This window comes from Gopherus flavomarginatus, chromosome 5 (genome assembly GCF_025201925.1).
Source record: "Gopherus flavomarginatus isolate rGopFla2 chromosome 5, rGopFla2.mat.asm, whole genome shotgun sequence".
In the NCBI taxonomy this organism is placed as follows: Eukaryota; Metazoa; Chordata; order Testudines; family Testudinidae; genus Gopherus; species Gopherus flavomarginatus.
In genome coordinates, this window is record NC_066621.1 from 37,971,133 (window position 1) to 37,993,644 (window position 22,512).

Here is a 22,512-nt window from a genome sequence, read left to right on the forward strand (position 1 = left end):
ATGACATCCTAAGGTCCTTTCCAACTCTGATTTTCTATGATAACCTTGGGAAATATGTAATGGAGCAGTGTGGTTTTTCCCTATGTAGCCAACACTGACCTGGCACCACCCCCCAGCTCTGCCTCTTTCCTGGCACTGCAGCACCATCTCACCTCCTGACCCTGGCTGGGCACCCCCAGCCCCTTGTAGCAGGGGGCTGTGTAGGGGGGGTTTCCTTGCAACCATGAAGTGGATGTCTGGTGGGTGCTGTCACTTCCACCACAGACCCCCAAGAAACTCACTAGCTTCCTCCACATGTGGAAAGCAGCTCCTACTTTTTGACTTGTGGGGGGGAGATTCCTTGATGTCAGAGCCTGTGGGAGGAGGGGTTCTAATCACAAGTCTGGAGTGGCAGGGCAACCCCCTCCCCCAGTCAGGTTCTGCTAGGGGGCTGGGCTGGGATCTCTAGGGAGGCAGAGACAGGAAAAAACCGTTGCCACTATGGAACCCAGGAGTCCTGGCTCCCAGTCCCCCTGCTCTCACCTCTAGACCCCCCTCTGCTCCCAGAGCCAGGGATAGAACCCAACCTCCACCCTGCTCTGACCATTAGACCCCACTTCTCTTTTAGGCTCACTGCCTCATCTATCCACCCAGCCCACCTATCCATCCCTTTGCTGCAGGTTTCTGGGGTGTCACCCCTGCTCTGCACTCCCCCAGTGCAGCCGAAGACCTTTCCTCCCCCCAACCACATTTCCTCTCCTCCCTTGTGCTGGATCATCTCCTTGGCCCCCCACCGCCTCTTGGGGTGTGCTGTGCGGCATGACTGGGGATTGTGCAATGGCCTAGCACCAGACAATGCAGAATGTAAACCACAGGCCCTGCCCTGCACCACCCCACCGGAGCTGCTTTCCAGGTGCATTGGAGCCCAGCGCCCTGCACCTGTGCCCTCCTGCCCCACAAGGGGCGAGCTGCAGTCCCCACCACGTTCCGCAGAGGGGAGAAGGGTCAAGCCAACCAGCCCATTTAGGATGGGGGAATCAACACCCTTTTTTCTGCACAGCCACTGACCATCAGCAGAATTCCTCCTCTTCCTCACTCCTGTGCCTCAGTGTGACTAAATCTCTGCACCTAGACAGCCGGTCCATCCGCTGCACCTCAATCCCCCATGCCTAAGCCTCCCTGCCAAAGTCCTGCATCTGGCCCCATAGAATTAAGTCTCACATGTCACTGGGAACTCGACTTCTTGTGCCCAGAGAGTCTCAACCCCCCTCAGTAGATGACCTGAGTCTGAGAAACACAGTGTTCGTTTTCTCCAAAGAAGTACTTGGAGAGATTTTTCTTATGTGGCCTCATGGATAAGGCATCTGACTTTGGATCAGGTGATGGAGAGTTTGAATCCCTTCATGGTTGGTCTTGTGCAGTTTTACCATTGTGCTGAAAGTCCTGCTCCCTTCAGGGCTGGACCCTCTTCTTGGCCGCTCTGGCCAATGCTCTGGCTTCAGCTAGAGCCCCAGGGAGGAGTTGGAGGTTGGGGGGTCACAAAGGCCGGGGCATGAGCCCCAAGTGCTCCCAGTCTAGCCTTTGCCATTCCTGACTTGCCAAAGAAAATGGGCGGCTGCCCAGGCTAGTGTGTGGAGCATTTTCCCTCTGTCCCTGTGCTTGAGGGGGGTTGCTACATAGCGCCTTGGGAGCCTGGGTGTTTCTCTGCTTCTCGCCAGCTGGGGAAAAGCCTCTTGGGGTAAAATCTGCCCCACTGCCAAAGTGAGCACCTTGAGTGGGAACAGTTAGAAGCCCCACCAGGGGGGCTGATCCTGCTTTCCTACCATCCTCTGATGTTGGCCACAGAGCATCAGCAGCCGCCCCGCATGCTGATCTGCGAGTGACCTTCAGTGAGTGTTTGGCATGGCAGGGAGCAGGCTGGCTAGGGGTCTTTGTCGCTGTCTGCTGGCCATGCATAGGCATGGTCCTCCCCTCCTCTGAACAGCCAGAATTAGTCTGTGCTTGAAAAGAAAGACACAGGAGACTCAAGACAAGAGGGTGAGAAAGATTGAGAAAGGACCTATGAAGACAGCACACACTACAGGGACACTGCCTGATTAAGGGATGTGGAGGCACCAAATTGCCCATTTTTCCTGGTGCCCTACGCAGCTGCCTACTGCTCCAGCAGCCAGCCCGATCTCCTGGCTGGCTGAGCCGGCCAGGAAAGCTGCCCCTGCTCCGCCTCTTCCCCAAAGCCCCCACCCCTGCTCCACCCCACTCCACTCCACTCCTTCCCCTGAGCTACATCCTGATGGACTGCAGGAGGATCTAGGCGCACCCTGCACTCACCGGGCAGTGAGAAGTGGAATGACCTGGACCCAGCCTGCTCTGCTCCACCAGCTCCCAGCTGCACTGCTGGTGAGTGTTGAGGGGCATTTCCCACCCATCCCACAAGTTTCAAGGCTGGGAGCAGAGTGCAGGGATCAGATCACTCCACTTCCCGCCACACTGTGAGTGTGGGGTCAGGCCTGCCCTGCAATTACCAGGTGGCAGGAAGTGGAGTGACCTGAGGCTGGTGGGGCAGAAAGGATTGTAGATTCTGACCTGCACTCTGGAGAGGAGAGAATAAGTGAAGGGGGCATTTTTGACTCTTCTCCTCCTCAGGGTCCCCCGGGCTAGAATTCTACATTCCACAGGGCCAAATGAGGGGGTGACACCACTAGGTTAATGAAAACCAGTGCTCTAGGTGAGGTTTGAACTCACAACCTCAGCATAGCTCCTATCAGCACTGTCCTATAAGTACTGTGCGCTAACCAATTGCACCACTAGAGCACCTGTTAATTGCTGTTCTCCCAGACCCCTAGGTTGATAAAGGCAAGGAGTGACCCCAAAACATTCTCAGTGGAGTTGATAGCGGGTAGCAACAAGTGTTGGTACTTGGTGGGGTGGATTCTTCTTAAGGATTCCAGGCACCATTTGACCCTTTTGTTCTTCTCTGTGTAATAACACAGCTGATTAAGACTCAATGTTGAGTCTTACTGCAGACCAACAGATCTGAAATCACTGATAACCAGGTCTAAGCATTAGTCCTGCTTTGGGACAGTGTCTCTCATACAAGAAACTGCCCAGTCTGCACTAGCAGTGAGGCTCCCTCACTAACAGCTGAAATCAGGGAGAGCAGTGTGAAGTGCAGAGCCCAAGGGGTGCTTGAACAGGGGGGAACAACACCCCAGGACTTTTAAAAATGGGAGGGCTCTGCCTTACCACTTTGTGATTACTGTAAGAGCAAGTGAGGGTGGGGAGGGGGCAGAGAGCAGTAAGCGGGAGGCGGGGTCTTGGGGGAGGAGGCAGCGTAGGAGTGGGGCCTTGCGGAGAAAGGGTGGTGCAGGGGTGTGGCCTGGAGTGGAAGGGATGGGGCTACTGTTTGGGCTCTGGTAGCCACTACTTTTAGGGAGCCTACTCAGCTCCTGGTGGGACCACAAGATGTCCCAGAGGAGAGAGAGTGGCCAGCAGAGCGGTGACAGGGTGGAACGGCAAGTGACCAGCAATGTGGCCAGACAGCAGAGGGAGAAAGGGGCTTTCCCCCTGGGAGGTGAGAGGTGAACTCTGGGTTTTCATTGACCCAGGACAGCAGCTGTGAGTGAGGTGCAGTGAAGGGAGGGGCACATCCAAAGAGCTTTTGGTGTCTGGATTTAAGAGCCCGAGGCAGAAGGCCACTGCCCAGCACGCTGTGGGTGGGTGTTTTGCTCATAGTGTTGTGTTATGAATCCTGATTGTGGTGTTTTCCCAAGTTAATACAAGGTGATTTTCCTCCTTTTTATTGAAGTTTCTTTTCTACACTCAGTGCGTGTGAGTGGGGAAAGTATCACATCTTAGAGGCACCCAGTGGCCAGGGTTAGTTTCCCCAGGTTACTGGGTGCGGGCGTAAGCAGATTGTGTGTTGTATTGTTGAAAAGGAGCCCCAAGCACCCAAACAGGGAATTTTAACTTCAACCTTCAGAGTAAGAGCCAGAGGTGCTGCCAGCTGAGCTAGCCAGGCCGCCTAAACGTATTAACCCCTTTCACTGCAAGAGCAAACACCGGGTACTTCTGTGCTTCTCAGCATCTGGGAAAAAGCCTCTTGGGGAAATATCTCCTGCCCCACCACCAAAAGGAGCCCCTTGAGTGGGAACGGTCAGAGGCTCCACCGGGGGGCTGGCCCTGCTTTCCAACCACCTTGTGATGCTGGCCACAGAACGAATGCTGGTCTGTGGGTGGCCTTCAGTGGGGGTTTGGCATGGCAGGAAGCAGGCTGGCCGGGTGTCTTTGTGGCTGTCTGCTGGCCACGCAAAGACATGGTTCCCCTCCTCTTGCCCTGCCCTTGGTTGCTCTGTGGCTTTTAAGACTTCCCTTGGAGCTGTCAGCACTAGCTGCCTCTGCTCTAGGTGCCCAGAGCAGGAAAGGTGTGTTGGGCTCCAGCCTGGGACTCTTCCTCCCTCCTGCCTAGCCCTGACTATGAAGCCTGGCCCTGGCCCTCCTTCCTTTAAATGCCATGAGGGCAAGAGAAAGAGTGTGGCAGCTGCAGGGACCAAAGTTGTGGACATCAGGTGAAGCAGCGAGAAACAACCATATGATCAACCAACAGGAATCTCTAGCCAGACTGTTAAGTTCTACAGCCCCAACCTATAGCAGCCAGCCCATTGAACCAGCCAGACCAAAGACCTATCTCCAGTGGGCATCAGTCACTAAGCAGGAGGGAAAAAGCCTTGCTTTTAGTTCACCTTGAGCGGGGCTAGCCAAGCACATTTTGCTCCAGGGCTTTGTAGCAAAGCAACGTACCTCTAGGAGGTCTCACTGAGATTTGAATTCAGACTCCAGGATTCAAAGTCCTGAGTCCTGCCTATTACACCATGAGACCTGCTACTATTTCATTTTCTAGACCTCCTGTGACTCTCAGCTGGCTGGTTTGCACTCTGAAGTTATTGCTTCCCACTAGTGGCTTCCTCTCACAGGACTCTTTCTCCTCCTCCAGCGACTGTGGTCCTGCACTATCAGATCCGCAGGTCCTGCCCTGAGTCCCCGCATCCCCCTGCTTTGTCTCTATTCCCTGCAGGCTGCAAAAATGTCAGGGGAGGCCACCCCTCCCTTCACTCGGTGCTCCCACTCAAATCGGCCAGCTGCAGCCTCATCTCCTGGAACTCGGCCAGCTGTCGTTTGATCCAGTCGTACAGTCACACGCTGACTGGCTCCCCAGCCTGGATGGCCTTGTGGAAATCCCACAGGTGATGCTGCAGGACTTGGCACCATTGGTTTCTTTAATGTTGCGCTGTTTTCCCGACCACCAGAACAAAGCCGCCAGCTCCTCCCTCACCGACTCCCACCAATACCCCTGGTTGCCATAGACCCCTCTGATGCTTTCCCGTTCTGCCAACACTGCCAGGCCTCGCCATCCTGCTCCTTTATCTTGCAAGCTCTGGATGTTCAGCTTCCAATATCCTCTGCTGTTGGTCAGGGAATTGCCCATATTGAGCACACGGTGAGAGTTGCATGATCCGAACAGTCCATTGGAACCACCCTGCACTGGGCTGTCAATGTGCTCTCCTTCACGTAAATCCGGTCAATGCGACTCCTGGCCTGTCCCTGCAGAAATGTGTATCCCCTCTGCGGCTGGTGTTAGCTTGGGTCAGAGAAATAGGAGGCTACCACGTGCCTGCCACTGGTTCCACTACAGAGAAACACGTCCTCTAAGCCAACCTCGCTACAGACCTGCACCAGGTAATGCTCATCATAGAAGACTTTCCTCTGACGGTCAGGAAAACAGGACCAGCAGTCCTCAGGTCAGCTGCAACAATTGAAATCCCGCCGCAACACCAAACACTGTCTAGAGGAAGGAAGCCAGTTCCCTTCATAGAACTTTCCTTTCACGCCTTAACTGGGGACCATACACACTAATATAGCTGTAACCGGTGCCACAGAGCACAAAGCCCACCAATAATGCCCTCCCTGGTTGGAGTTCCAGCCCCTTCTGTACTCGCATCATGAATGTGAAGAACAAGACTCCAACCCCATCATTCTTTCTTGGCCTGGAGGACCAGAGAGATGGGCCCTTCCACCATCACCCTCTGCCCATCAAGCTACCCTAGACTTGTTAATGTGCATTTCCTGAACACCCACCATATTCAAGTCCAGCTGCTCCAAGGGACTGAACATCAAGCCTCTCCTCCTGGGCCCCCAAATCCCTTCCATCTTCCACACAGCCATTTTCATAGTTGCCCCTTCCAGGGTACTGCCCTCCCTCAGCTGCACAGAGGAGTTTTCATCCCCTATACCTGCCTGTCACTGCCAAGCACCCCCTCTGACACCATTCCTGAGGGCCACCCTGTCTCACCCTCTTCCTGCCATATTGGTACCACTAATAACTCATGTAGGAGAGACAGCTCCCATCCTTCATTGTTAAAGGTCAGGCCAGCCAGCTAGGGGCAGAAGCCCACAGTATCTTTTCCTACCGCAGAGCCCAAGCTCAGGGACTCACCTTGGGTGCAGACACTGCTGTGCTCCCAGAAAACAAACCACCACAATACAAAGAGGGATGACATGGCCTGCCAAAGCCTGGGATTGAACCAGGGACCTTTAGATTTTCAATCTAACACTCTCCCAACTGAGCTACTTGGAAGTATTTTGGCCTGCTGCTTCTCTGCCTGGGATGTTTTTGCAGCAATTACACACAAAAAGGATGTCATTGTGAGTGGCTCATGAAGAGAAGATTCACTTTTGTGTGTCTTGCTCAGCTTGACTTGCTGCCTCACCTTGTTCCTGCCTTAGTGCCCGGGTTGGCCTGGTGGCTGAAGGGGACTGGAGGCCAGTAGCACAGGGAGGAAGTTGAGCTGGATCCTGAGCTAGACTAGACCCTGGCAGCGAGAGTCTGGCCACCATTTGCCGCCCCACCCTGTTGTCCTGGCTTCCCCCACTGGACGTCATTTTGGGAGGGAAGTGGGGCTTCTGCCTCCCCTCCCCGATTTTCACACTGCAGAGGCGTGCGAACAGGAAAACGAAAGGCTGCTCCACATTCCCACCAGAGGAACCCGACACCCTTAGTTGTGATGAGTGAGAAATGTCTGTTGGCTGACAGGCCCTGTCCTCGAGGAGCTGGAACAGCAGCTGCTGCCTCCCTCTCGGCTCCAGGCTGTGGGAAATGCTCATTGCCTGGCTGCATGGGCGGATGCTGCTCCGTGCTCTGGAGAGCGTCTGTATTGCTCTGTCAACCCCCCGTCTTCAGAGCCAGGCTGGTAGGTGCCCCCTCTGACTTGGCAGTTGAGAGTCTGTGCAGACGTCAACCCCTCTGCCAGCCCCGCAGGCAGCAGCAGCGCCAGCCCCCTCAGCACCACAAGGGCACTCAATGCACTTCCTGTGGGGAAATGGCTCCTTGGCGTCCAGCTGCTAGAGTGAGAGCCAGGAGAGAGCAGTGTCTGGCTCACTTTTGGGGAGAGAAGAGACCTGATGAATGTGGATCTCCCTCAGTCTCCCCCGCAATGCTGGTCAGTTTTATTGTCACTGTGATAGTAAGTACTTCCCTTCAAGGCCGGCCCTAGAGGGGTCCGGGATCCAGGACAAATCCCCCCTTTCCTCCCCAGGTCCTGCCCCCACTGCACCCCTTCCCCCAAGCCCCCACCCCTGTCCCGTCTCTTCCCACCCTGCACGTTCCTGCCCCATTCCTCTCCCCATCGCCCCTCCAGCACCTCACCGAACAGCTGAGCACCTTTTTTTTTCTGTTGGTGTTGCAGCCCTGGAGCAGTTGACTTGGCTCCTTTCACACTCTAGAGAGAGGAGCAGAACCAGGGCTATGACTGATCTATGGGGCACCAGGTGAGTGGCAGAGGCTTCAGGCGCTGAGAGTTTGCCTGACACCTCAGGGACACAGTGTGAGGTGGTGCCCCAGGGATCTCTATGAAAGGAGCAGACCAGGATTTACTTGGGGTGGGGAGAGAATTGAGAGTATCTCAGGGGGTTGTACAGAGGTATTACCCGGGTGAGAGACTGGCTAAAACACAGGCTTTGTTGTGAGCAGGATTCAAACCTGCACAGAACTCTATTGAATTTCAACTCCAATGCCTTAACCACTCAGCCATGACCACAACACTGCCCCAATGCCAGAGAAACTGGTAAAGAATCACAATGCCCAGGCATGAAGCCATCTGAACTACAGAATTCCCATAGCAAACCTGGCTCCCAAAGCACAGGGGGGATTTGGGGTTCGTTCTCTTTGCTTAGCCATGTGCAGTTGCACAGAGAGCGCTTTTAAAAGTCTCCCCTCCCACAGAACTGGAATGGGAAATGTTTCTGAACTTGAAGCCTGATGTGAATGAGGATGTCTGGACCACAGGGCCTGGGACTGATCTTTGCTATAGAAACCAGTGACACACGGAACCAGGCTAAGGAAACTGTTTCCTGGAGTCAATAGCTGGAATAGCAGCAGTATTGTGCAGCAAAATGTCTCACAAGAGGAGTCAGCGCATTGGTGGTTCAGTTGCAGAAGTCACAGCTACAGCGAGGGAGGTCTAGCTTTGGTCTCTGGCCAACAGAGGGATGAGTTTTATTATCTCCAAATTTCAGTAGAAAAATTCAGACCCAAACTGTGTGTGGTGGGGGTTTCTTTAGTTTGATTTGTTTTTCTCATTTGAAATGTTCTGGATAATTTTTCTGGAAAAACTATTTGGACAAGGCCAAGGAAGAGTTAGAACAATTACAAATCTCCATGGGAGTGAGGGGGTCTCTGCACCAGGGGAGAGGTGGAGATTTTCATGGAGGGAAGTTGAGGAGATAAATTAGAGGCTTTTGCTCCGGCAGAGGGAGCGGCTTGGCAGTTTCATTTTTAGCAAGTGAATCCTCCCTCCCCCCACACACACACATTGCTCCCCTGCTACTGCTACCCCAGCTCAAACCCCACTGTCACCCCCAGCATGTGACCTACAGCTTCCTGCTGACAAAGCCCTTATCTATCAGAGACAAAATCCCCTCGTCTGCCCCTTCTCCCCGCTGAGCCCTCCACCCTCAGAGCCCTGGACAACCCCAACCTAGCCATGCCCAGAGTTCGGGCTTAATCTTCAAGGCCGAGCGCAAAACCTTCAGCCGGGCACGTTTCATTCCCTTCCCACCTCGGCCCAAGTGGCAAGGGGGAAACGGATGAGACACGCTGGCTGGAAGATGCCTCCCTCCCACTTCTCTATAGCCATCTATGACGTTATTAATATGAACTGGGACCGTAGAGATCACTGTTGCCACCACTGTTATATATTTGCAGCAAAGGTTGTTATATATTGTACAAAGGTTGTCGTGTGAGGTGTCTATGACAAGGTTATGATTTGCTGGTTATAATTATACTAGCTGTATGTGTCTACCATTTTTGTATTTGAAGTTATGAATATGGGCTATGTATTTGTATCTCAAATGTATTTGATTCCAAGTAGCCTCAGTGTCGTCAGCTCCCAACTCCTTCAGGAGTCCATAGCAAAGAGACCCCACACACACACTGTCCTGGACTCCCTGGGAGGTGCCTTCCCTGCCCCCCGCCCAATGGAGCACCAAGGATTAAAGTGGCAGCATCTAGGGTCAGTGGGGTTCAGTGGCTCAGGCCAGACACCTGAGCTGGGGACCCGCCCTCATAGCACTGCTCGAGGGCCTGGGCCCAAGGTGTTCACAGCCCCCTCCTCACCCCTCCCTGAGCCCAGCCTGGTTCTCACCTGGAACAAAACAGAAGCGTCCGTCGGCCTCGCTGCTGTCCGAGTCCCAGGTGCTGCTGCTGTCCCATGGGGAGCGGGCCGAGCTGCTGGGGTTGGGAGAGGGATCCTCCACTTCCTGCCCTGAGAAGTCTGGAAGGTCCCCACTGACTGGGCAGGGCGATGCCTCCTGCGGGAAATGGGGGCTGGGCTCCTGGGGCGGCTGCTGCCCACACAACAAGCCCCAGAGCCACCCTGCCCGGTTCCGCTCCTGGGCTGGGTCCTGCCTGCCCAGTCGCATCCTGGCCCAGCTTCATTTTGGCCTGGCCAGTGCCTCTCCCACCTCGACGCCTGCGCTGGGAGCAGATTTCTTCTTTCAGAAGGCTGGGCACTTCCACCTCCTGGCCTGGCTGGGAGCTCCTTCCCTGCCAGCGGGGACGGAGGGGCCGCTCTGCTCCCGGGGAAAATGGCAGCTGCTTCCCTCAGGCTCTGGGGCCATCTGCAGAACCTTCTTCCTGAACATCCTCAAGAGCCTGGCCATCCTGGAACTGAGCGGGGAGCAGCCATGAGTCTGGGCTCAAGGCAGCCTCTCACTAACCAGCCTGTTTGGTCTGTCCCCATCCCTGCCCCAACCAGAGCAGCTCCTCCTCCCCCACACAGGGGTGCAGGGAGTGCAAGCTACACACACTGGCAGGAGTTCATTGCATGGTCTGCTCCCCCTCAACGTTCCCCCTTGTCATCCCTGGGGCTGCAAGAACCAGGGAGTCTTGTCCTTTTCGAGCACTGGGGTCAATTACAAAGACCGTCAGTCACTTTGGACAAGCAGCTCCCTTCTGCCAGCCCAGGACACACTCACACTTCCCCCCCACCCCCCGCCCAGGCTAGAGAAGGAACAGAACCCAGGAGTCCGGACTTCTCCTGGGAAACCATTCCCCACTTCAAAGTTCCTAGGCATAGCAATGCCAGGCCCCCCTCATTTCCCATTCATAGATTCATAGATTCATAGACTCCAGGACTGGAAGGGACCTCCAGAGGTCATCGAGTCCAGTCCCCTGCCCTCATGGCAGGACCAAATACTGTCTAGACCATCCCTGATAGACATTTATTTAACCTACTCTTAAATATCTCCAGAGACGGAGATTCCACAACCTCCCTAGGCAATTTATTCCAGTGTTTAACTACCCTGACAGTTAGGAACTTTTTCCTAATGTCCAACCTAAATCTTCCTTGCTGCAGTTTAAGCCCATTGCTTCTTGTTCTATCATTAGAGGCTAAAGTGAACAAGTTTTCTCCCTCCTCCTGATGACACCCTTTTAGATACCTGAAAACTGCTATCATGTCCCCTCTCAGTCTTCTCTTTTCCAAACTAAATAAACCCAATTCTTTCAGCCTTCCTTCATAGCTCATGTTCTCAAGACCTTTAATCATTCTTGTTGCTCTTCTCTGGACCCTCTCCAATTTCTCCACATCTTTCTTGAAATGCGGTGCCCAGAACTGGACACAATACTCCAGCTGAGGCCTAACCAGTGCAGAGTAGAGTGGAAGAATGACTTCTCGTGTCTTGTTTACAACACACCTGTTAATGCATCCCAGAATCACGTTTGTTTTTTTTTGAAACAGTATCACACTGTAGACTCATATTTAGCTTGTGGTCCACTATGACCCCTAGATCTCTTTCTGCCATACTCCTTCCTAGACAGTCTCTTCCCATTCTGTATGTGTGAAACTGATTGTTCCTTCCTAAGTGGAGCACTTTGCATTTGTCTTTATTGAACTTCATCTGGTTTACCTCAGACCATTTCTCCAATTTGTCCAGATCATTTTGAATTTTGACCCTGTCCTCCAAAGCAGTTGCAATCCCTCCCAGTTTGGTATCGTCCGCAAACTTAATAAGCGTACTTTCTATGCCAACATCTAAGTCGTTGATGAAGATATTGAACAGAGCCGGTCCCAAAACAGACCCCTGCAGAACCCCACTTGTTATACCTTTCCAGCAGGATTGGGAGCCATTAATAACTACTCTCTGAGTACGGTTATCCAGCCAGTTATGCACCCACTTTATAGTAGCCCCATCTAAATTGTATTTGCCTAGTTTATCGATAAGGATATCATGCGAGACCATATCAAATGCCTTACTAAAATCTAGGTATACCACATCCACCGCTTCCTCCTTATCCACAAAACTCATCATCCTATCAAAGAAAGCTATCAGATTTGTTTGACACGATTTGTTCTTTACAAATCCATGCTGGCTATTCCTTATCACCTTACCACCTTCCAAGTGTTTGCAGATGATTTCTTTAATTACTTGCTCCATTATCTTCCCTGGCACATAAGTTAAACTAACTGGTCTGTAGTTTCCTGAGTTGTTTTTATTTCCCTTTTTATAGATGGGCACTATATTTGCCCTTTTCCAGTCTTCTGGAATCTCTCCCGTCTCCCATGACTTTCCAAAGATAATAGCTAGAGGCTCAGATACCTCCTCTATTAACTTCTTGAGTATTCTAGGATGCATTTCATCAGGTCCTATTGACTTGCAGGCATCTAACTTTTCTAAGTGATTTTTAACTTGCTCTTTTTCTATTTTATCTTCTAAACCTACCCCCTTCCCATAAGCATTCACTATGTTAGACATTCCTTCAGACTTGTCAGTGAAGACCGAAACAAAGAAGTCATTATGCATTGATTTGCATGCTCAGCAGCTCACCGGGTCTGGCCCAGCTCAGAGACTCTCAGCCTGGGGAACAGTCTCCCACAAGGGAAGAGCTGAAAGCCCCATTGCTGGGACCTTGCCAAACAAACTGGAGATGGCTCTGGAGAAGCCCCTCCCCAGTTTGAGAGTGAGAGGGCTCCTGGAGGCTGTTTGCAAATCCAATGTCCTTTGGGAAAGATTCTGTCCCCCTCTTTCTGCCTCTCCCCAGACAGACAGGGGACACCACCAAGGATCTCTAATGCCACTCACTTGCTCTGGTGACGGAGCGATGGGTGGAGGATGTTCAGTGTGATCCCTCGCCCTTCTCCTCACTCTCCAAGCCCAAGGCAGGCTGGAGAGGGGGATGGGGACCTGAGGAGTTACCCTGCCCAGCCAGCAGGCAGGGTGATGACATTGCGGGATGGGCTGGCTGTGAAAACAAGAGTTTGTCTAATTGCCAAGGAAAGGAGAAACTTGGCCAGCAGCAGAGGGTGCAGAACATCACCCTAGTGCGAGGGTGACAGCACGTCCGGGATCCTGAAATCCCAGCACTTTACACACCTTCCTGGAGCCTCCCAACCCCCCCCACCCCTGGGCTGTTGGGACTGTGACCCCAACCCTACTGATGAGAAACAGGCCTGGGGACAGGAAGCTACTGGCTCAGGGTCACAACAAGTGTCAGAAGTATGGATGGGACCCAGCAGTCCTTCTTTCCAGGCCCCTTTGCTCATCACTGCTGCACACTCCATCCCACAGCTGGCAATTACAAGCAGGCCCTCATGGCACCTCCCCCTGCCTTTGAGAGGGAGTGTGTTCCGCCGGAGTGACTGGGCCAGGCGATTGGGAGTCAGGACCCCTGAGTTCCATTGCTGGGGATTTAATACTTTCCCACTATTGGAAAGTGCTGGAAGAATCCCCCAGACAAAGCTGCTCTGACAGTGCTAAGCAGCATCAGACCATTCAAGGTTGGAGTGCACTGCCCAGGAGGAGAAGTGTTTGGCTCTGGGGTTTCACTTCAGCCCAGTCTATAGAGAGGGGCCCAGCCATGGAGTTTGGCTCAAGAAGACCAATTCTCCAATTTGTTAAGGACGTTTTGAATTCCAATCCTGTGCTCCAAAGTGCTTGGTGTCAGTTGCAAATTTTAGAAGCATGCTCTCCACTCCATTTTCCAAATCATTCATGAAACTATTGAATAGTACTGGACCCCGGACTGATCCCTGCCGGACCCACTAGGTGCACCCTCTCCGTTGGACAGCCAAACATGGAGAAGGGCTTTTGGAGTCTGGGCTTTCAACCAGCTCTGAACCCACATCACACTGATTGCATCTAAACCACATTTCCCTCATTTGCTTGTGAGACTGTCCTACGGGACTGTGTCAAAAGCCTTAGTAACACCAAATCCATGCTCACTAGTCCTAAGAACTCAATTATTCTGTAGGTGCTGCTGACAAACTGATTGTTTAAGAACGTATTCCAGGATCTCTCCAGCTATGGAAGTGAGGCTAGCTAGTCTGTAAGTCCCAGGGTTCTCTTTGTTTCCCTTTGAAAGATAGGTCCTGTCTTGTTCATGGATGGGAAGATGTTCTTTTTCAGGGATCTCAGAAGAGAACTGGGGCACAACACCTGGTTTGTTAAGGCCACAAAAACAAAGGCAGGAACCACTTCTCTCCTGCTGGCGAAGAACCCCAGGTACCAAAGAGACAGGGACTCCCATCCCTGAATGGGCTTTAAAAAAGGCAGTGGTTAAAAAGTTTGGCCTCGACCATTTCTTGTTTCTTCAGATTAGACAGTTTAGCAACCTTTAGAATTCCGAGGTGCTAAACACCGTGAAACTCCCCTTTCTCCCTCACAGAGGGCTTTAACGCCCCTTATCTCATTCAGGCTTATGACTGCCCAGAGTTCAAGAATTGTCCCTGTTCCCATTGGACACATGGGGAGGAGCCTGAGGTACAGAGAAGGGAAGTGACCTACCCAAGGGCCTACACAGCAAGGCGGTGACAGAGCCAGAAAGAAAAGCCACCAGTCCTGACTCCTGTTTTAACAAACAGCAAAACCTCCCAGAGGCAGGGATAGAGCCCAGGAATTGAGATGGTGGGGAAATGTCATTGAAACCGTTTCTGTCAGAAAATCCACTTCAGACTAAACCAGTTTGTTTCTCGAAATCAAAACAAGTGGGATGAAAGTTCTTTGCAAAAATATTTTGTTGCAAAACAAAAGCATCTCCTGTTTGTCAGAGAGTGTTAAATTGTCTCATCGCACACAAAGATGAGACACTTAGATCACAAACATTAGATAAGATGCTTCAGTCTGAGCTAAGTAGTTGCTGCTCTTAATAATTTCAAAATAAAAAAATACAAATAAAATAGACTATTTCAGCTATTCTATTATGTCATAATCTGCTCTGAGTAAACGTGATAGGACACCTCATATTATGCACTACTCCTAGTGACACTCTCCAATGGATCCCTGTCCTCTATCCACTGTGAGGTAGGTAGGAGCGGATCATTATTATCCCTACTTGAAAGAGGGAGAAGCTAAGGCTGAGAAAGGAGAATTGACTTGTCTTAGGTCACACAGCCAGTCAGTGGCAGAGTTGGGAATAGGACCCAAGAGCCCTGATTTTGAAACTAATCATCAGATCTTGAATTTCAAACATTGAATGACTTGAGTAAAGTGTTCTCAAATGAGCTCCAGACCAACAACAGTGCACAGTAATTATTCAGGAGGTATTTGAGGAGAACTGCAATGTTAGATAGAATCATGAACTGCTCAGAGACAATTAATGCAGAGAAGCAGCAAAATTCATCAAACGTGACTGGTTATGATTTATTTACTTGGGCTTAAAAGAGAACAACAAGGATTTGAGTCTCCTCCCTGTCAATAACCCCCTGCTCAGCCAATCAGGGTAGAGACTGAAGATGGGAGGATTAGAGTTCTCACCAGAGAGCCCAAAGGATGGCCCAGGTCACGGGTGGGGATCACTGTCCGAGCACTATTTCAGCCCCACATTTTTGGGTGGACTTCCCACAGAGGGAGCTGCAGAGCAGTCCCCTGCAACACACACACACCTCCTGGTGTTGGTAGGGTGTCACGGAGTGTGGGGGAGTCCGGTCCTGCACCACCTCTTCCTGGGACCCACAGTGACTCAGCCAGCCAGTGAAACAGAAGGTTCATTGGACAACAGGAATGCAGGTTACAGAAAAGCTTGTAGGCACAGCCAGGACCCCTCAATCAAGCCCCTCAGGGGTTCAGGAAGCTTAGCCCCCTGAATTCCAACCACCCAGCCCAAAACCAAAACTAAACTCCCCTCCTCCAGCCGGTCGATTCCTCTGTCCAGCTTCCCGGGCCAAGGTGCTAACCCCCTCCCCCTACCTGGCTCAGGTTACAGGCTTAAAGATCCTGTCCCTCACCTAAAGACATCCCCAGCTCTCCTATCCCCCATGCAGACAGCCCCTACTCCATCACAGGAGAAAGGACAAAAGAAGCAAGAGACAAAGCGAAAGGAGGGAGGGAGGGATGGAGGAAAAGGTGAAAGCAAAAGGACAAACCCTAATGTCCCCAGTGATTCTAGGGGACAAAATCCCAAGTGTGGAATAAAATTCTGCCTCCTTAAGCTTCTGTTTTCCATGCCTAGAATTCAACTGTCACCAGATGGATCAGACTGAACAGGTTTCAAACCTCCAGGAGGCTCTTACCTTCTAAACAGGGATGGCTCTTTTCTAGTAAAATCAATTAAAGGGAAGGAGAAAACTTGAAAGAGGTTCCTCTTGGCGCTCACGTATGTGAACCCGAATACTCTCTCAGTCCTCAAAGAGAGACCTGGAGAAGGAGACTTGCTGAAGCAAAGTCACAGGGGTCTCTGAGGTTTCCCTGGCCCCTGGCGCCTGGCCCCTTGCCCCTGTCCTGCCTGGCTGATGTCAGCATCTCTGTATGAGGTCACCACCTCCCCACCACCTTTGACCAATAGTCTGAGGTCCTGCAAAAGGCCTTTGTGATGTCATTGCCACACCCCTCCCTTGCTGTGCTAATGTTCTGCCCCTGCCCAGGCACTTTGGAGGTTTGAGCTACTCCCTGTGGATCACCCCACTCAAGGAGCGTTCATTCTAGGAAGCAAGCCAGCTAGACAGGAAAACATCAGACGCTGCTCCCAACGCTACACTCAGCTTTTCAGAAATTAGTTGACTCTATGGCCAGAAGAGACCATTAAAGCATCTAATCTGACCCCCTGGATATCACAGGCCTCCTGTATGACATAATAGCTACTTTAGGGGCAAACACATTCCAGAAAGGCATTTAGTCTTCATTAAATGACATCAGGAGATAGCGAATCCACCACTTTCCTTGGTACCTTGTTCCTGGAGTGAATCATCCTCGCTCTTGACTATTTGTGCCTTAGTTGTAATAAGAATTTGTCTCTTTTCACCTTCCAGCCATTGGGTCTTGTTATGCCTTTCTCTGCTCAATTAAAGAGCCCTTTAATACCCAATATTTTCTCTTCATTAAGGCACTTCAATGAAGTCACCTTCCAATCTTCTTTTGATAAGCTAAACAGGTTGAGCTCTTTCAACAGCTCACTAGAAGGCATTTTTCTCCAGCCCTCAGAACATTTGGTGGCTCTTTGCTGCACCAGCTCCAATTTCACAACATCTTTTTCAAATGAGGACACCAAAACTGGAGGCACTATCCCAGTATCAGTCTCACTGATGCCGTGTCACCTTCTGTGATGTTATTGACATAATCTGTAACTATAGATCACTGTTACAACCACTCATATACTTGCAGCCAATATTGTAGAAAGGTTGTCGTGTAAGTGGTCTACGGAGAGTTTATGATTGGCTGATTATAATTATGCTATCTCTACATGTGTATCATTTTTGTAATTGACGTTATGAATATTGGCTCTATGCTGCCCATATTTCAAACTTGTGCTATGCTTCCGGAGAACACCCCAGCCAGACAAGTTGGTGTCAGTTCTGCCTAGCCTGCTTGATGGCTCATTAAGGACCATGAGTTATACAACTGACCCACTGAGAGAGGGCAGATACGCCTTGTGACTCAGCAAGGTATGCAGGGACCTGCCTCTGGACAGAACTTTAAGGTTTTTTTATGCCACGTGCTGGATAGAGTGTCCTTGGGACAAAGAAAGCAAAGACCACATGGCAAGAGACTAGAAAAGGCTGATGCCTCATCTCCATCTTGTCTTCAATCCTGCTTCATACCTCTGGAGGGACTTTGCTACAAACTGAAGCTCTCTATAAAGGACTGAATGACTCATCCCAGCTGTGGATGGACTACAGAGACTTGATTTGAACCTGCAGTTTATTCCGTCACTGCTACAAGCCCGAACCAAGAACTTTGCCATTACTGGATGTGAAGGGTTAAAATCCATGTGCATTTTATGTAACAACCTGGTCTATGCATTGTGCCAGATCTTTTCCAGATGCAAAGTCCAGAGTATGGTCAAGGGACCAGAGGCCTAGCAAATCATGATCAGCTAAGAGAAAACTGGGTAAACAGAAAGCCTTGTGTGCTAAGGTAGGCCTGGTCAGCAAATTGTCCGGTGTTGGAGCTATGAACTAAATAATTGTGTCTTATTCAGAGTTGCAGATTGAACAAAGAATCCCTTTTCCTATTCTGTTAGTCTTTTCTGTAGGGAGACGTTCTTCCCACAGATCCAACCTTGAGTTTGAGAAGTTGGCACGTCAGTATAAGATATTGCATCCTTCCACCTCCCTTCCAAGAGACCAATGCCTTGTCTTTAGACACACAGAAAACAATCTTTATTGCCATATGCTTTCACTGTTTCTTTGTTTTAACCTCCAGGAATGTACCCGTTGGACAATCAAAAGAGTTGCTCCATTCCTATGGACCTCAAATCAGAATTCAACATAGATATTTTATACTATTAACATTTTATCAAAGTATTAATTAAATGTGAACTTGCTAACTTGAGACCATGGGTGGAGACATTATGTAACCTGTTAACCATTGACTACTGTGCTATCTTGTCTTGGTGCAAAACCTATTCTGGGGTGTGGAACTGCCTACCCCGTCACTTTCCCCTGCCCATGGAAAAACCTATATATTCTATTGTAATCAATTGATCGGCAGTGTCTCTGAGCCTAATAAGCAAGGTGACACTCCACCAGCGCTGTGTGTAATAAACTCCTGTTCTTGACCTCTACATGGTGTAGATTTATGTCCTTCACAGACACCTACTGAATAAAGAGGAGATTCAGCCAGGCACCACTGGGTGCTGGATGCTGAATGCGTCTCCTTTCCCTGCAGCTTGGTGATCTTTTGAGGAAATGGAGAAGACTGCCTTTGCCTAGCTGTACATTGCTTGCAAAAGAAACAGGTCTTTTTGGTGACAAGTGTTGAAAGGAGCCACTAGACAAATGTGGAGACAAGAAAAACATCCCCTAACTGAACTTGCATCTGTGGATGTTGAAGCCACAACACAGAGTGCTAAACGCTGTATGACCACGGCTGGTGTCAGAAGAGTGTCTACCAAAGCCTTTTTCCACCGGCATGGGCCTCTCTGTGCACAGAACTCCTGGTAGTTTGATGGCTGCAGGAAGTGGAGAACTCTATTTTGGCATCTCTTTGTCTCTTTTGTGGTGAACATGTGCAGTGACTGTCCAAAGGCCTGTGGATAGTGGTCTTTGGGAAGAGCTGGCTGAAGAGCCTTCCTAGTAACCAGGAGATCCTGGCTTGGCCTGCCAGTTCTTCCTCGCTGAACCTAGTGTCTTTATTGGCTCCTTTTTTGTATCTCTTTTCAGAAAAAGAAAAGACCTGTCAGCAGAATCCTTCTAAGTGGTGGTTCAAGACAGAGAGAGCCTTCCTTGCGGCTAAGTCTTGGTGCCATGGGGCATGTCTCACCACTGAAGTGCCTCCTGTTGGTCATCCTGGCAATTGGCTCTGGTCCACTGGTGCACCTTCATCCAGTGGCATTTGGCTGCTATCTCTCTCAGGACTTCAATGTCCTCTTATGGACACAGCCCTCTGGCTGTGCCCCACTCAATTCTCTCTCCCATTCCAGGGGGCAGCTGTCCTCTACCCAGACACTTGCCTCAGTGGCCAGCTGCAGTCAAGGGTGTAACCACCTGTGTCAGTGGCGACTGAGGCAAAAGGGATGCACCTCCGACCCCCGTCATCTGTTTCCCTGGACCGCTTCCCCACAGACCTAGCACCTTCCTCCACCTTTCTATCAGGGCCTCAGTCTGGCAGTAGTCGGCCAGGAGGTCACTCATGCTCCCCTTACCCACCCAGCACTACTCTGATCATGGTGCCCTCTCTTCTCCTTCCTTCAGGGCAGCTAATCCTCTCTCCTCAAACTCCAAGGAGGGACTGACTCCTGCTGTGCTGAGCAGCCCTTTATATATGGGCTGCTCCAGCAAGCCTTCTCCTGATTGGCTCTCCCAATAAGCCCTTTCCTGACTGGCTGGGTTCTGCGCCGCCTCTGCAAGGCTGCCTTAATCTTTCTCCTGCTTGTTTAGGGCAGCCACCCCACCACACTCGGAAAGCGACAAATGAGAAATCTAGAGCTGAAGGAAAGGTTACCATGACTTAGAACTGAGCCGAGGTTGCTGCGACTGAAACACAGATCACTAACCACTATATGATCACAGTGACTGGTGGGAGAAGCACATGTTAGAAGCCCTCTGTCAACTCAGCTCTGGCTTTCTGTGCACAGAGAGCCAGACACCTCAAGGTCTGCATGTCTTGAGGGAAATGGGGAATGTCTGTACTTTATAATTTGCAGGTGTTGTCCTGGGCCTTCAAATGGAACAGTTGTAAACACTTTCTTGAGACAGGCACCATTGCTTAGCTGGTTAAAGCACCTATCTAGTGAACAGGAGATCCTGGGTTCAACTCCCAGTGGTGCCTTGTTGTATGGCTTTTGTCTCTTCTGCTCACATTTTCCTGTGTCTTTCTACGAAACAGAAGAGACCTCCCTTGGGATCCAAGTAACTGTTTGCTAAGGAAAAGGCTTATTTGGAGAGAGGCATTGGAAAGAATCAAATCACAAGCCTGGAGCTGATCAAAAGGCTGCTGTGTCTGGCATTGGCATGGCGGTTGAATCGACTGCAATTGCTGCAACATGAGAGCCTTTGCCACAAGTCCTTGTGATTCGCTGGAGATGTCCACACACAGAGGCCATGTCACCTTCCTTTTGATTGTCAGTCATGAGAACTGGAGCAGCTGGGAGAAAAGTCCCAGAGAGCGGCACCGTGGCTAAGCTGGCCACGGCACCTGCCAGGTAAAGTGGAGGTTAGGGATGCAGTACACAGTGGTGCCTTGCCAAATGTGTCTGCTCTTCCCACCGTTTGGTCAATCTTTTGAGGAAGCAGAGAAGATTGCCTCTGCCTTGCAATGCAAATGCTTCCAAAAGAAACCGGTCGTTTTTTCTGACAAGTGTTGGAAGGAGGCACCTAAGAAACGTGGAGACAAGGAAAAGGTCATCGTAACTCAACTTGTATCCATGGCTCTTGAGGCCACAACGCAGAGCAGTGAGCACTGTACGACCACAGCTGGTGACAGAAGGGGCTTTTCCAAAGGCATTTTCCACTAGCAGGGTCCTCTCTGTGTGCAGAATTCCTCATCGTTCGATGTCTGCAGGCCCTGGAGATCACTATTTGGCATCTCTCACTGTCTCAGTGAACATCTGCTGTGGCTGTTGAAAGTCTGTGATGGGATCTATGGGATGCAACCTGAAAGGTGGGACCCCTGAGCCCTTTGTCCTACCACCTGGACTCCCTCTCACACTGTGATGCTGTGACAGGCTGCGAATCTCTGGCACATATTGCACTTATACAGACATCCACAGGTAGGGGCAAATCCAGCTGAGTTACATGAATACTTCTCCCAGCCACTCACAAAACTAATGATAGAGAGCCTTCCGCCAATTCCCCCCAGCTCTGCAGCCTTGCACCCCTGGATCATACCATCTTGTCCTAGTCGGAAGCCTGATCGGTGTGAGTTTATTACGCAGAGTCCACCCCTCCCTCACTGTGAATAGTACATGAACCAGCCTTGTAATGGAGCTGAGATTTCCCAAGCAACTTTTCTCAAGCAAAATACACTAGTTTAAGTACAGCATAAAACAGATTTATTAACTGCAGAAAGATGGATTTTTAAGGATTATAAGTGGTAGGCATAAAAGATCAAAGTAAGTTACCAAAGAAAAATTCACAGTCTAAACTTTACACCTTATTACACTAGTCAGTAGTTAGGTTATGCCCACTGGAAGACTTCATGCTCGAGCTGCAGCACATGCTTGGCAGGCTTAAGGCTGGGCTCCCCATGGCAGGAGAGAAGAGGACTGGACCCCTGGAGGGGCAGGCTGGGGCTTCCTGGATCTCATTTGCTCACAGCCAGCCCCCTGCCCCCACTCACAAGTCAGCCATTGTGCCCCCAGGTCGGCCAGAATGGAGCAGCGGTTTTCACTGCACCAAGTCCACTTATGGCTTACAGGCAACTCCCAGACCCCCCAGAGCCAACCATCTCGGCCAGAAAGGAGCCCACTCAGCCTCACTATTGCTTCTTTTACTTCCCCCCAAAACCCCACTTCTCCTGGCCTGCAAGTAGCCATCTCTGGGATGCCAAGAGGCAGGCAAAGAGGTCTATCTCCCAGAAGCCAACCGTATCTCCATGGGTTTGGCCCTCAGAAGGACAGGTAGGGGTTTCCTGCATCCCAGTTGCTGACAGCCAGCCCAGCCCCCACCTCTAAAGCCATCAATCATGCCCCCAGAGTGGCCGTAAAGGAGCAGCCATTCTCCAGTTGGACTCAGCTTTGCTCATTTTCCTTTCACCCAGAACCATCCTCCTTCTCCTGGGCTGCAAGTAGTCATCCCTGGGATGCCAAGAGGCAGGCACAGGATTCTACCTCCAAGCAGCCAACTCCACCTCCCCAGGCTGTGGCAGAGCGAATGGTGGTGCTCTACTAACCCCACTTAGCTGCACAGCTTCTGCCCTGCCTTTCTCAGCTTGAATTTCCTCTTTTGCCCCATTCCTGCCTCACTGCCTCCTTTTGCAAGTCATGCAAAGGAAGCCAGCAGAAAATGACAGCCTCTATAGGCCAACCTCCCAGGGCAGAGGAGGGCAAGCCACAAGCCTCCAAAAGGTGACATGCCTAACTGCTCTAGGTTCTCCAGGCTGATGCCAAGG

The 22,512-nt window shown here is 51.1% G+C and overlaps 3 non-coding genes across 3 annotated transcripts; 1 reads left to right on the forward strand and 2 right to left on the reverse strand.

Moving 5' to 3' along the window:
* Positions 1 to 2,696: 2,696 nt before the first annotated feature.
* Positions 2,697 to 2,790, reverse strand: TRNAI-UAU (transfer RNA isoleucine (anticodon UAU)). Its single transcript has 2 exons — positions 2,753 to 2,790; positions 2,697 to 2,732 (listed from the first exon to the last, which is right to left on the reverse strand). It is a non-coding gene; the product is annotated as a tRNA-Ile (tRNA).
* A 3,747-nt stretch (positions 2,791 to 6,537) lies between these two features.
* TRNAF-GAA (transfer RNA phenylalanine (anticodon GAA)) lies at positions 6,538 to 6,620 on the reverse strand. The gene has a single exon. It is a non-coding gene; the product is annotated as a tRNA-Phe (tRNA).
* A 13,538-nt stretch (positions 6,621 to 20,158) lies between these two features.
* Positions 20,159 to 20,232, forward strand: TRNAT-AGU (transfer RNA threonine (anticodon AGU)). The gene has a single exon. It is a non-coding gene; the product is annotated as a tRNA-Thr (tRNA).
* The last annotated feature ends 2,280 nt before the right edge of the window (positions 20,233 to 22,512 follow it).